Source organism: Heterocephalus glaber, unplaced genomic scaffold (genome assembly GCF_053883595.1).
Source record: "Heterocephalus glaber isolate CG9 unplaced genomic scaffold, H.glaber_assembly_v1.0 deba00001509, whole genome shotgun sequence".
Taxonomy (NCBI): domain Eukaryota; kingdom Metazoa; phylum Chordata; class Mammalia; order Rodentia; family Bathyergidae; genus Heterocephalus; species Heterocephalus glaber.
Window position 1 is genome coordinate 18,822,942 of NW_028258325.1, and position 14,247 is coordinate 18,837,188.

The following is a 14,247-nucleotide window of genomic DNA, read 5'->3' on the forward strand; positions in this document are numbered from 1 at the left end:
GGATTGGCCAGACGTCTCTCAGCTCCGTCGGCCTCCTCCCCTTTCCTGGAGCTTTAGGCCCATCCCAGGGGCTGCTGGGGGTAGGGGTGAGCAGTACTATCTGCACATTTCCCTTTCAGTCTCGCTTTACGCTTTTGCCTTCGGAACTTGAAAAAGTCTGGTCTTGTTTAGGAGATCCTGTCCATCTGTGTTACCCTGGCTTTAGGGAAGTCTGAGAGGTTGTGAAATCCATGAAGATCATACAGCCCGGAACAAAACTAACTCCAGACCTAGAATTTGCAGTCATTTCAGGAGACACTCAATTGCAATGAGAAAACTGAAGTGAGAAGTGGTAAGATTCGTCATGATCCACTCTACCCTTGTTTTTACTCAACACAAACATGTACTCAAGGTATGGATATTTTTACTAGCCACAGTATAGACAGTTGGCAATCAGGACACTCTTCACTTTACTTTTTTTCCTGTGTGTCTTATAACTTTCAGGATTAGTCCTTCCTGTGTTTTCATTCTTACTGTAACCCCACAAGGTATTTTATAGATGTGGGTGCGAAGGATGAGGGAGGTCAAATCGCATAGCCATTTATTAGGGCTGCATCTATAGTGATAGCAAATTGGTGGGGCAAGATGACCGATAATCGCATAGGTAGCTAAGTTAGATAGAAATTAATATACAGTCAGAGAGGGACAGGACTCTCAAGGAAGTGAGTGAAAAATAAAGATGTCAGAATTGTGCCTGGAGGCGCATCTGAAGAAAGCCAGGCCTCCAGAAAAGAGATGCAATGGCCAGGCCTACTAAGGCTTAAACAGTAACTTGGAATTATTCTGTAATTAGCACCACCTAGTCCAGTAAGTCCAGATAGGCATCAGTCGCCCAGGTGGGTGACCAGAGCATCCAGACCCATCCCTTCCCAAAAATGCCTTTGTTCTTTCCATGTACCCTTGCTATGTGACCACTTCCCTGTTGGATCAGTATTAGCTAGACAGCTATACTTGTAATTTATAGATTGTAGTTTGACCCACGTTGTACCCACGTTGTAACTTCGCTCAGGACCCCCCCCTGCTTCTCAGCAGCTACCTTTCAGTAAACCTTTCCTGCTCTGAACCTCTGTTGTTCTTGAAATTTCACTCTTCTATTTCAAAGAACATGAACTCGGCACATTTAATGTCTAACAAGTTGGCAGTTTAGGAGTTATATTTCTCCTATATCAATAGGACTTTGGATTTCTCCTAGAACCTCTGCTTGCTCAACTGCATTCATTCCTAGAAGAAATGCACAAGAAAATAATCTATGCATTAACCCAAGCAGGAGTTTTGTTTTGTTTTGTTTTTGTTTTTGTGGAGTTGGGGATTGAACCCAGGACCTTGCCCAAACCAGCTCTGCTCTACATACCTGGCCCGCAATCTTTGTCTTTCATGCTGTGTCTCTGGCTGTCCTGAGGACCATACTCTGTGCTCTAGTAGTTCTTAGCAAATTCTCAGAACTCCGTTCAGTAAGATTAAATGCTATTGAAACTTCTGCAACAGGCAGGACTTTTATTTTTGTACCAGATCCACATTCTAAAGTCAACACAAAGAAAAGTGAATTTTTTAATTTATAAAATATTCAGTACAACATTCCACCATAAGTGTACATTACAATATATTGGCTTTTTTCAGAGATCATGATATAAATCACTAAATTATGAATCTATCCCGGCTAATTTTCTCTTTCTGCCTTACTTTACAAATGAAGGAACTTGATCGCTAAGTCATGCCCATGTTCACACAGCCAGCTAGTGTCAACCACAGAATCAAAATCCAGATTTCACTCCCAACAGTTCCAGTCCCAGGCTCCAAGGTTCCCAGTTTCAAGATTATTAGAAAGTACTCTAAAAATGTAGAGAAATAATCAGGAAAATAATTAGAATTCAACCTCCAGAAGTGTTCCAATCTAAAAGAATCAGGCTATCATAAATGTGTAGGAAACTCAGTAAAGGAGAAGTTGAAATCAAGGTATTGAGGCTTTCCCCTTGAGCCTAGGATATATCTCAAGAAAACCAACCTATCAATTGTGTGCAACCTGAGTTACTGAAAAAAGGTCATATTCACCAAAGGACAGTGGCCTTTCTGGAATCTAGAATAAAGGGAAATCGTTTCAAGAATCTGTCTGGATGTTCATGCTTCGTGGTAGGAGGAGCAGAGTTCTAGGTCTAAATGATCCTTCCTAGATTTTTAGACATAATTATCCCTAAAGAACCACCCACTGCGTCACACACACCTTGTGTTAGTGTTTCCAGAGAATAGTCTGTTTCCTTTACTCTGACTCTTTGCCTGCTAAGGCAACATTCTGATCACTTATTTGGTCTATGGCCTGGACTTAAGTCACCTGTAGAAAGTGTCTTATGCTGTTAACCAACTTCAGGGCTCAAGTCAGAGGTGTCTCTCAGCCTTAACTAATGAAACAGACACTTTTCCTTGAATATTTTAGTGTATTTTTATAGCAACATTGAGTTAGGTGCTATGAGTTAGACTTGTTTACAGGTGAAGAAATAGATCCATAAAAAACTGACCAAGAAGATAGTTCTGGAATTCAGCCTATTCTGAGCTGCTAGGTATGTCTCATTTCACTTTATTCTCCTGGGATGTGTGTCTTGGTCACTTTCTCATTGCTGAGACACAGACCTGGCACTCGCAAATTAAAGGAGAGATTTATTTTGGCTCGTCTTTCAGTCCAGGGTTGGCTGGCTCCAAAGAAAACACAGCACGGCAGAGGGGCATGGTGGAGCAGAGAACCAAGAGAGGAGCTGGGAAGGGAGATATACCCTTCCAGGTAATGGCCTCAGCAACCTGCCTCTTCTGACCAGACCCCATTGACTAACTGTCAAGTCAGCTATAATGCTCCCATAATCCAATCACCTTTCAAACACATGAACCATGGGGGTGGGTAATAAACCACCCTAAGTGTGGATGTTGAGAATGAATGCTCCCAATCTGACAATCTCAATGTGAACTGACAAGTTTCTATGTTGTCCAAGAAGAAAACTAATTTGCAGAGCTCTAGGTGGTTAAATCAGAATCTGGAGGAATTGGACCCAGTCTGACTTCAGATCCACATTGTTAACCATTACACTGTATCATTGTTACCCATTCCTTAATTACTTCATTCATTTATTCACATGACAAACATTTAGGCTCCAGTGTCAGACAGAGTTAAGTGTTAGGGAAGGAGGAAAGAATGATATAGGCATAGTTCCTGCCTTTATGAAACTTGTTGGAGGGAGAGACAAGCGTTAAATAGATAACACTTGAATACCTGTGTTGATATGTAAGTGCTAATAAAGGTCACCTACAGATGACCTACTATCAGATACCTACAGATACACCTACTGGAGCTATGAAGGCATGTAACAAGTTGGCTTGATCTAGAATAAGGGTGAAGGAAGGCCTCTCTAAGAAAAGAGACACTTAGACAAAGACCTTAAAAAAAAAAGTAATAAGAAACTGGCCAGGTAAAGAGGGAAGAAAGGATTTCAACAGAAGCCCTGAAACTTAGAAAAGCTATGTGCAACTCATGGGTGCAAGTAAAGAAGGAAGAAGTGGTCTCAGGTGCAGGAAAGGGCAGTATCATGTTGAGCCTGAGGAGTCCTGCTGAGGATTTAAGAATTTATCCTTCCTAAGACAATAGGAAAACAACAGAAAGATCTAAGTGGGAAAACAATGTGTTCACTCTTGAGGGATTGCCAGGATCAACCCACCAATCTCGCTCTTTGAATTGTCTTTAGCTACAAAACGCTTAGAAATTTAAAGTAATCCTCAGTGCTATTTTTATTTGTTTTGTTTTGTTGGGGTTTTTTGTTTTTGTTTTTTTTGGTACCGGGGATCGAACTCAGGACCTTGCGCTTGCGAGGCAGGTGCCGGAACTACTGAGCTAAATCCCCGGCCCTCAGTACTATTTTTAATTCCCTTATCCTCTCTACTATTTAAGAAATAGAAATAGTTATGAAATGTAGTGGGTGCTATGGCTTGCCACCAAAATCTGACTTCCAGTATGAGATAGCCCTCTGCTGCCAATGCTGCCCACAGACACGGCTCAGCTATGATTAAAGTTTTATCGTGAATGATACAAATATGACCTTCTGTACTCTTTCCTCGTGGAATTAGGACACATGACCTCTTGCACATCAATGTCCTCCATTGTCTCCAATTTCTATTGGAATTTCATTATACAGCTGTGACTGATTGAATCATTGGTGCTAAGATCAAACTCAATTTCCACCCTCTCTCCCCTCCTTAAAGGTCAGGAGGCTGGACTCCTCAGATAAAGGACTGTGATAATATCTAGAATATATAAAGAACTCAATTTAAAGACCCAATCAAAAAAATTGGCATCCAAAATAAATAGAAACTTCTCAGATGAAGAAATACAAATGACCAATGAATATATTAAAAAATCTTCAACATTGCTGGCCATTCAAGAAATCCAAATTAAAATAGCACTGAGATTCCATCTCAATCCAAAAAGAATGGTTATCTTCAAGAAATCAAAGAATAGCAAATACAGGAGAGGCTGAGGGTGTGGAGGACTTCTGCATTGTTGGTAGAAGTGTAAACTGGTACAACCATTATGGAAATCAGTATAGAGATTTCTCAAAAAACTAAAAATAGAAATTCCATTTTGACCCAGCTATTCTCCTTCTAGCTCTCTTCTCAAAAGAGTTAAAGACATCTTATTACAGTGATACATGGATACCCATATTTATAACAGCACAATTCAAGATAGCTATACGACCATCAACCGATGAATGAATACAGAAAATATGGTATTTATACAATGGGGTACTACTCTGCCATAAAGAAGGATAAACTCAAGTCATTTGTTGGAAAATGGATACCCCTCAAGACCATAATGTTAAGTGAAATAAATCAGACACACAAGCTTATGAGATACCCAATATATAACGTGCAAAATAAATGACAACAGAAAAAAAGAGACAGAAAAGTTACTATAATCCAGTATGATAATTAACTTGACAAAGACTTATAAAATAAATAAATCTGATGCTGGAAGAAATAATTTTTTTGAAGATGGGGGTGGAAGAGAAGGGGAAAAAAGAATTGAGATGTGTTGCTTGCATGTACCAATTCCCTATGATGAATGTAATCATTACGTACTGCAAACATGTACTAATAAAACATTTTTTTAACAAAGGTCAGGAGGTTGGGCTGACATCATGTCCTTTTATCATATAGTTGGTCTTCCTGGCACAGCTAACTCCCCCACCTCTATCCTCAGTCATTTAGGTAGGATGCAAGGGTTCATAATAAATAGCAAAGACACAACTATCACTCAGGAAATTCGAAGGGTTTCAAAGTTACCTCTCAGGAACCAGAGATGAAGGCCAAACACTATTACCCGATGGCATCAGTGCCAACCTTTCCCTGTCTGATCCTGTTTTCATCCCTTTCCTCACACAAATATTGATCCCAAGTGTACTCCTTAATAAACTTCCTGAGCACTCACTTTTCATGGAATCAGCATAACAGATCTGATGCTAGGAATGCTCCAAGAAAGTATAGCACGATTGGATTTTGGATCATGTTAGCTGCCAATGAGTGAGTGGTGTCAGGTAGAACATAGCTTAGGGTATATTTTGCTTTACCTCAGACTACATCAATGGAACCAGCCAACTGTGGACAAAAAATTCTGAAACCAAGAGCAAAAATTAATCTTTCCTTCTTTAAATTATTTTTCTCTGGTATTTTGTCACAGTGACAGAAAACTGACAAACACATCAGAGGTCCTTCTGAAAATACCAAAAGGTTCTTATCTCCTGTAGCCAAAAGGTAGAGAAAACTGACAGCCAGTTCCAGGATTTAAACAATAGCAAGTGTGAATTTAAAACTGGGGGAAACCCTGAATAAACTTTCTAGCTTTGCTCACTTTCAGTTGTTTACTTTTAGTTGACTTTAACAATAACTAATTATGAAGGTCCCACAGCTGACAAATATATTATTAATCTCCCAATAGCCTTGCTGTGACAAAATACCAGAGAAAAATAACATCTCTGACATGAGTTAGGGCAGTGATGGTGAACATTTTAGAGCTTTCAATTATAACAAACAGCCCACTGCAGCGTAAGTGCCATAGGTTCGCCACTACTGGGTTAGGATAATAACAGTTGCCTAGGTTACTTTTCAGGGACTTGAAGGTCACTTTTGTTGAAACTACTGACTCTTACTACTCTGTCTTAAAGAAGGATAAACATGAAACATTTTTAGGTAATGAATGCCCCTTGAGATCATAATTTTAAGTGAAGTAAATCAGATACACAAGTTTAAATATTGCATTGTTTCTGTTGTGGGAAAAAATCCAAAGGGTAAATAAGGAGCAAAATGGGGGATAAATATTGGGAAGTAGGAAGATTATGTTCAAATGGGAGGCAAAGGGGGAGGAAGAAGGGAAGGAAGGGAAAAGGTATAAAAAAAGAAAGAATGGAAAGAAAAAAATGGAGACAAACCCTTTGTAAATGGGGAAGTGAAGAAGAGTTGAAGGAAGGGGAGGAGAATAGGAAAAAAGAAAAATTAAGACATATTCTTGCTTTGGTCTGTGTTTAGATGTCCCCCAAAGCCTCACGTGGATGAGGTGGGGCTTTCTTTTTCAGAGGAAGTTGAATCTGGAATGTGTGATGCTGAGACTAAAGGCGTATGATTACTAAACCACTATGTGTGAGTGATTAGTTTTGCACTGCCCTAATCCCGGTAGTCTGAATAAGATAAAAGGGGCAGAAAGATGCTGTTAACCCTCTTGTTGCCTTTGCTACCATGTGGGTGCCATGTTGTTTCTCCTCTGTGACGCCTGTCTGCCGTCTACCCTGCTTTGGAGCCAGCAGATCATGAACTGAAACGTTTACGAACTGTAAGCCAAATAAACCCTTTCCTCTAACTGGATGTTGGGTATTTTGTCTCAGCAAAAAGAGAAAAGTAACAAACACAGTTATGTAGAAGTACAAATTCCCTATGATGAATGTGATGATTATGTATGGCAAACATGTATCAATACACAAATTATAAAGAAGACCAACAAAAAAAAGAAACTACTGATTCTTCCTTTGGGTCTCCCTTTGGGTATTCAGTGGGTAACCTCCTTGGCTTCAGGAAGCCAAACGCTACCCTTAGACCACGCTAATGCTGCCATCTTATTTTTCTTCTTCTTCCCCTTACTTTTTAAATTAGTGCATATTGGTTATACAGATTAATGGGTTCCATTCTGACATATTTGTATATGCCTTAACATACTTTAATCATTTCCCCCAGGACCCCCCTTGTCCCTGCCTCTCCCCTAGTTTTACATGTTATGATCAAAATATGTTAATGCTGCTATTTTCTGAATGTACATCCTATGAAGAGCCATGAAGATCGATTACATATGTGCAGACCGCTGATCACTTCACTTCCAATCACCTTTCTCCACACTTTATATTGCCTTGCTTTCTGATCAGATAAATACCCCAAACCCTGTCCTTATCAAGGCTGATTTGAGACATGGGTCTCCCATCTTCACGTGCATGGCCACCTGTGAATAAACTCTCCTTTGCAAAACTTGTCATTTCAGTGATTGGCAAACTGTGAACCTATTTGGTAACAGTTTGGTGAACCAGCCAGGGGGCAATCCCAAGCAGAACTTTTTCCCATGGCTTGACAGCCCTTTGCCAGTATTGAGATCCTGAAGTCCAAGCAGCTGCCTGAGTCACTTATCCCAGCTCCTGTCCCTGGGTCTTTCCCTACTTTGGAACCCAATCTTCCATGCACAATTTCACTTTTTCAACAAAAATGGTTTCTGGATTTGGGTGGCATCTTATCTGGTGAGTAACTTTAGTACAAGTGACAAAATTCCTATTTCTCCTTCCCTTTAATTTGGTCTTCATTTTGAGGACTCTGGTCTCAAGGATCCCCAATATTGGACTTCCAAAAGGAAACTCTGGTTTGGCCTTCATTGTGAAGAAGGATTAGGGAATCTGTAGTCACAGAAATTCTTCTTTGACTTCCAAAAGGAAGCATTAGTCTGGTCTGCTTTGGTCTGAGAGCCGATTCTAGCCATCATGTAAATAACATAATTATATATTTTTGACTGGCTATATCTAAATCCTGAGGAATAGGAAATGTCAATTTGATCCCCACATGCAGCCCATTGGGTTGCATTTTCCAAAATTAGGTGACTTTCAGCAACAATCTATGAAAAGATTTCTTTTGTGATAATCCTAGTACTGTTTGGAATCAGGAAGAAGTGGGTTGAAAATGGGACCCAGAGACAGCATTGGGCAGAATTTAATTCAAAACCATCAAAGAAAATTGCCCCCAGGACCCCTAGGAATAGCTTTGGCACAAGGCTACTCTGTTCCTTGACAGTGACAGGGATTTCTTCTGTACTTATTACATAATTGAGTTATAGTAACATCTTATGGTCTTTCTCTAGTGATTTCACTTTTGATTCTGCATGCTTACTTGAATAGTTTTTGTTTGATTGACATGCCTAACTTGAAAGATTTCTAATGAAGAGCATTAAGATAATTCTTGAACTGCAATTATAGGGTTAATATGTAAAAGCTTTCAGTTCTCTATTTTTCTTTTGCTGACTTTATTTGCTCATACTGTATTAAGATAAATTTGTTATTCAAGGTCACTTGGAAGTTTTTGTTTAAGCCAATTCTAGCTAGAACACAAACACCTAAGTGCTAACTTGTAAACTCATTTGAGATTAAGAAAAGGAAAAAATAAACTAAAAGAGACTTTTAAAAAAACCAAGGTGCTATGAGAACTGCTTTACCGGAAAAACTTAGTCTATAGCCTTTTTGAGACTACAAATAAAAATCTTAAAGTTTACATAAATAAGTGACCTTAACTTTTTCCATTTGGTCATAAATGTAATTTAGATTCAATCATCTGCTATAAACCGTAAATTTGCATTACATATTACTTTGTTTCATGACTAAAATTCTAAAGTAAATGCTATAGGATCTTTGTGTGTGTATGTGTTTATGTGTTACCTTTGTACACATGTTATATGTTATGGCTATGTGATAAAATCTCTGAAGGTACTTTATTCAAATTGGCTAACAGATAAGTGAGCATTCATGCAAATTAAAACTGTTAAATTAATCCAAATACCTTTTAACCCACATTGGCTGGTTCAGTAAGAATACAACAAGGTCAGGGTCCTGACTGGGCAAGAGTGCACATAACGGGCACATTTGAGTTGAAATACCTGAAAATTCTAGATTATCCTCAACCTGCTGAGCATACCAAAATTGTCCCACCTTTCCTTACAAAAGCTAATGCTCCATCTTTGCAGGATGATGCAAAGGTCTTCTCTCTGCAAAATAATATTCACCACGACCACCACCATCAGAATACATCCCTTTCTACTGGTAACTAGGCAACAATTAGAGTCAAGTGACTATATATGATATTCCAGGGATCTCATAGGACTGATAACATTAAAATGCAACCCTACCCCAAAGAAATTGTAGGACCTGGATAACAGGTACCAACATGAGCCAGGAGCATTTGCATGGGTCTGAATTCTGAAGGTTATAGATAGGGGAACATAGAACATAAGCTGGAGAATGAATTAATTAGGGAGAATTCTCAGGATGCAGGATTTAACATTCACTTAAGAAATCCAGGTAATAATGTGAACACACTTAGGAAGTCTTCTAAAAACTGGGAAGATCAATAATCCACAGTGTACCAAGCTAAGTAGAAATGCCAGAACGAGTGTAGTAGACAGTGTAAGAGGGAATATAACAGCTCAAAAAAGAAAAGGGAGCAAGCTAGAGTGAAATAGAGCTGCAAACCCCGGTAGATGACTATAATACTCACCAAGTCAATAAATAGGTACTCTGTAACAGAAGTATCAACATTACTCAGAAGTCCAATGGTGGCTCTCTCTTTAATCAAGGGACTCACAGGAAGATTTGAGAAAGTAGAAAAAAATGAATTAGCAGACTCAAAAATAGGAAAATGGAAATTATTAACTCTGATAAACAAAAAGAAAACAGTCGGAAAAAAGTGAAGGAAACCTGTGGGACACTAGCGTCGTTTAGATCTGGGAAGTCTGCAAAGAGCCCACGTGTTAAAGCTTGACCTCCAGCTTGGCACTGTTGAGAGGTGCTGGGAATGTGAAGAGGTGTGGCCTAATGGGAGGTGTTTTGGTCACTGAGGTTGTACTCTTGAAGGGGGTTGTGGGACCTGCTTCCTTCTTCCCTCCTTCTCTTTCACTTTCAGGGAATGAAGTGAGCAGTTTGCTTGAATATGTATTCCCACCATGATGCGCTGCCATAGGCCCAAAGTAACAGGGCTGATTGACCACGGACTGGAAACTCCAAATCTGTGAGCCAAAATAAAACTTTTCCAATATGTGATAGTGATGGAAAGCTGACAAACACAAAACAAGCAAATCAACACACATACTGTGGGAGTTCCAGGAGAAGAGGGAGGGAAATAGGAAGAGACACTATTTTGAGAAATATACTTGCAAACTTCCTAAATCAGACTTTATAAAATTGAGGAATTTTAGTCAACAAAAACACTACAAACAGAGTAAAAAAGCAAACATCTCACAGAATGGGAAGAAAGGTTTTCAAGTCATATGTGCAATATGCAAAAGATACCCAGAATATTTAGAGAGCTCCTAACACTTAACAACAAAATGACAATCTGATTCAAAACTGCATAAAGGCACTTTGAGGCCATACTCTAAAGTGAAGTAAATAGGAAACACATGTATGAATACTGAATGGTTTCTCTGGTGCGAGAAACTGAAAGTGTAAATAAGGATCAAAATGTATAGTAGATAATATGAAATAGGAAGAAAAGGTCCAAACGGGAAGGGGAAGGGGAAGGGGAAGGGGAAAGGAAAGGAGGAAAAGGAATAAATATGAGAAAATGCAAAAATGGAAACAAAGTCTTTGTAAATAGGGAGGGGTGGAGGGGTTGAAGGGAGGGCAGGGGAAGGGGGAAAAAAAATAAGAACCAAGAGAGATTATGTAAAGGTACAAATTTCTAGTAATGAATGTCAGCATATTGTATACCTAAAATGTACCAATAAAAGTTATGCTGACTGTAAAAAAAGAAAAACCGCATAGACATTTCTCTAAAGAAGATATATAAATGGCCAACAAACCCATGAAAAGATAGTCAGCATTGGTAATATTGGAGAAATGTAATCAAAACCACAATGAGATATCACCTCACACCTATTAAGATGGTTAATTTTTTAAAAAGAAAATAACACATAAATATTCACAGCAGCCTTATTCACAGTAGCCAAAAGGTGAAAAAAATCCAAATGACCATTAGCAGATGAATGGATAAACAAAATGCAATATATACACACAAATAGAATGTTATTTAGCTTTCAAAACAAAGGAGATCCTGACACATGCTACAACATGGATGAACCTTGAAAATGTGCTAAATGAAACAAACCAGACCCAAAAGGCCAAATATTATGAGTTTGTTTCTATAAGCATCCTACAGCAGTCAAATCCAGAGTCTGAGAGTGGTGGTGGTTGTTGGGGTGGGTAGGAAGAGAGAATAGGACATCATTGTTTCATGAGTGCAGGGCTTCAGAATCCAGAGTTTCAGTTTGGGATGAAAAAGGCCTGGAGATGGATGGGATGGTTGCATGTAGTGTGAATGAACGTTATTGACATATTAAACTGTACACTTCAGATGGTTAAAGTGCTAGTTTTTCTTTTTGTATATTTTACCACAATAAGAAAAATTAGGGAGAAACAGTTTAAAAGTTTGCCTCCTTTAAAGATTTAAAAGATAAATAGATGGTGTTTTCATCATACCTCCATTTGATTTACTGGTTTGGCCTCTGTAAAATCCAAACACATTCCAGAGAACTGAGATGGACTATCACAAATCTAACCATTTGTGATACTATTCCCATTTGTAGTTTCTGTGCCTTGTTGTGAGAGCTTTGCCAGAGTGCATTAGCAGGAATTTGGGTACATGTGTGGCCAATGACCTGGTAAATCCACTCTTTTTCTATCTTGTTCAGAAAAGAATCAAAAACAATTCACCACATTCCTTTGTATGCAACAGTGTCCATTTTTAGCCTTGCCTAAGAACTAAGTTAACTCAGCTGTCTTCTGTCCTAATGTAGTCGGAAAGGACATAGCTCAGCTGGGCATCCTGCAGAGTATCACACTGGTCCAGTTAACTGATGACACCGTTAGTGGAACCAAATGCACAAGAGGTGGCCAGCAGGTTGGAAGTCTTGGTAAGTCACTTTCACTCTTAAGGGAAATACACCTGAAAAGAAACAGGAGCCCACCACACAAGTCATTTTTTAGAATTCAGTGTTTCTTGGGCATGCTGAAACATCCTTTACCAAGTAAAGGAGAAATTATTGCATCTTGTATCTGCTATCACAAGAATGACAGTACAATGACTACTAGGTAGCTTCTTCAGGTTCTAGAGGTAATGTGTTCCTAGAAGTACTGCTCCAGCTCATATACTGAGTGACAGAGAATAATTTGTTTTCCTTACAAGGAAAGGACTCCACATCAAGTTCAGGCTTCAGGGCAAGCATCTGGCCTCTTGGACCATATGATCCATGAGATCCTATGGTATTGGGGACAATCAGTAGTAGAAAAAGATGACATGTAGGTTTATGGTATGCCCCAATCAGAGAATCATAATGTAGGTCCTGGATCAAAGCCATGCCAGTTGCAAAAGAGACTTAGGCATCTTTAAAAAAAAAAAGTTCTTAGGCCGGGGATTTAGGTCAGTGGTTCTGCCGCTTGCCTTACAAGCGCAAGGTATTGAGTTCAATCCCCAGTACCAAAAAAAAACACCAAAAAACACAAACAAACAAAAAAACCCAGTTCTTGGAATATTACTAGGCCCTCACAGATAAAAGTGTCTAACCATGGAACATCAAACGACCATGCTATCAGAATGACCCCTGACAAGCTAGGCTCTATTACATCCACCAAGCCACAGTTTAGTTAGGATGGGTCTAGATGGAAGAAGTAAATTGAGGACTGAACATCAATAAAACAAGAAGGGACAAGCAAGTTGCATGAGCAAGCAGCATGCAGGTAACTCATGTCATCCACTTCTGTTACACAGCATTTCTCTGTCACCTCCATGGGTGTGTGGGAGACAGTTTGTACCAATCAGCTCACGGGAGCTTACTGTTAAAATTTCAGAAATCTTACGAGCCTATTGATGCCATGTTGGTAGCTTGAAATTGACCTAGTATAAACATACAATAAAAACTAGCTAATACTAAAAAACAGGTGTTTTGGGTTTTTTTCAGAAAGCTGGTTGTTAAGTTCTTACTATTGTATCACTGCCAGTGCATATCTATGATTGCATGAGAAGGGGATCATACATGATTCATGTAGGATGGAAAAGCCTGAGTTTGATTCACAAACGGCTGAACTTTGTACCCCAGGACAGGCCAGAAATGTACGATGGCTACACAGTTTCCCTACTCAGGAAATCTTGAAATACAGAGGTAAGTAGACATCCTTTCAGAGGGAAGAATTGCAGGGTGTACACCTGGTCAGCCTCTTAGTGTGGTAAAACAAGTGGCTGAAACTTGGACTCCACAGAGACTCATGGACAGTGTAATATATCTTGTCCAGGGTCCTGGAAAGAGAATGCTTTGGGAAGATTGGAGGACAACAAAGCATAGGATGAAGCCTTGCGGATGGCCATAGGGAAGTGGGCAGAATGTAAAGATCTTTGCATTGTATGTTAATCAGAAAATATCCACCATGCAGAAGGCACTAAAACCATATCATCCAATTAATATCAGCCAGCCTCTGTCATTGACCATCAGACAAAGGGACTCAATATTAAAGCAGGTCCAGGAGCAAGTATATGACCATGTTCATATTACATACTGCAATACCAAGAGGTCAATGGCCTGATAGAAGGACCAGCTCAAAGACAATACCTTGTGAAGATGGCATGCCATTCTTTAGAATGCAGTGCACTTTCAAAATGAATGACCTTTATAGGGTGCTGTTTCCCCAGCAGGTAGAATATATAGGTCTTAAAAAAAAATAGTGGGAGCAGGAATATCCCTACTTCCCTTCACTCCCAGTGATTCATTTTGGTAATTTGTGCTTCCCATTCCTAAAACTCTAGGGATTTAGCACTTAAGAATACCAGTTCCTAAAATACTTCCACAATGGCTGCCACTTGGGCACTTTAACCTTCTTACACCAAGGGAGAGAAATG

The 14,247-nt window shown here is 39.3% G+C and overlaps 1 long non-coding RNA gene across 2 annotated transcripts in view; it reads left to right on the plus strand.

Annotated features, from left to right (window-relative positions):
- Positions 1-49: 49 nt before the first annotated feature.
- LOC110349681 (uncharacterized) overlaps positions 50-14,247 on the plus strand; it is a 45,064-nt gene continuing 30,866 nt past the window's right edge. Inside the window, exons 1-3 of one of the 2 annotated variants that reach the window (XR_002395841.2) lie at positions 50-10,368; positions 12,155-12,271; positions 13,316-13,516. This is a non-coding gene — a long non-coding RNA (uncharacterized LOC110349681). Of the gene's footprint in view, positions 12,272-13,315; positions 13,517-14,247 lie in introns of both variants that reach the window. The other variant, XR_015441299.1, reaches the window with a different exon arrangement.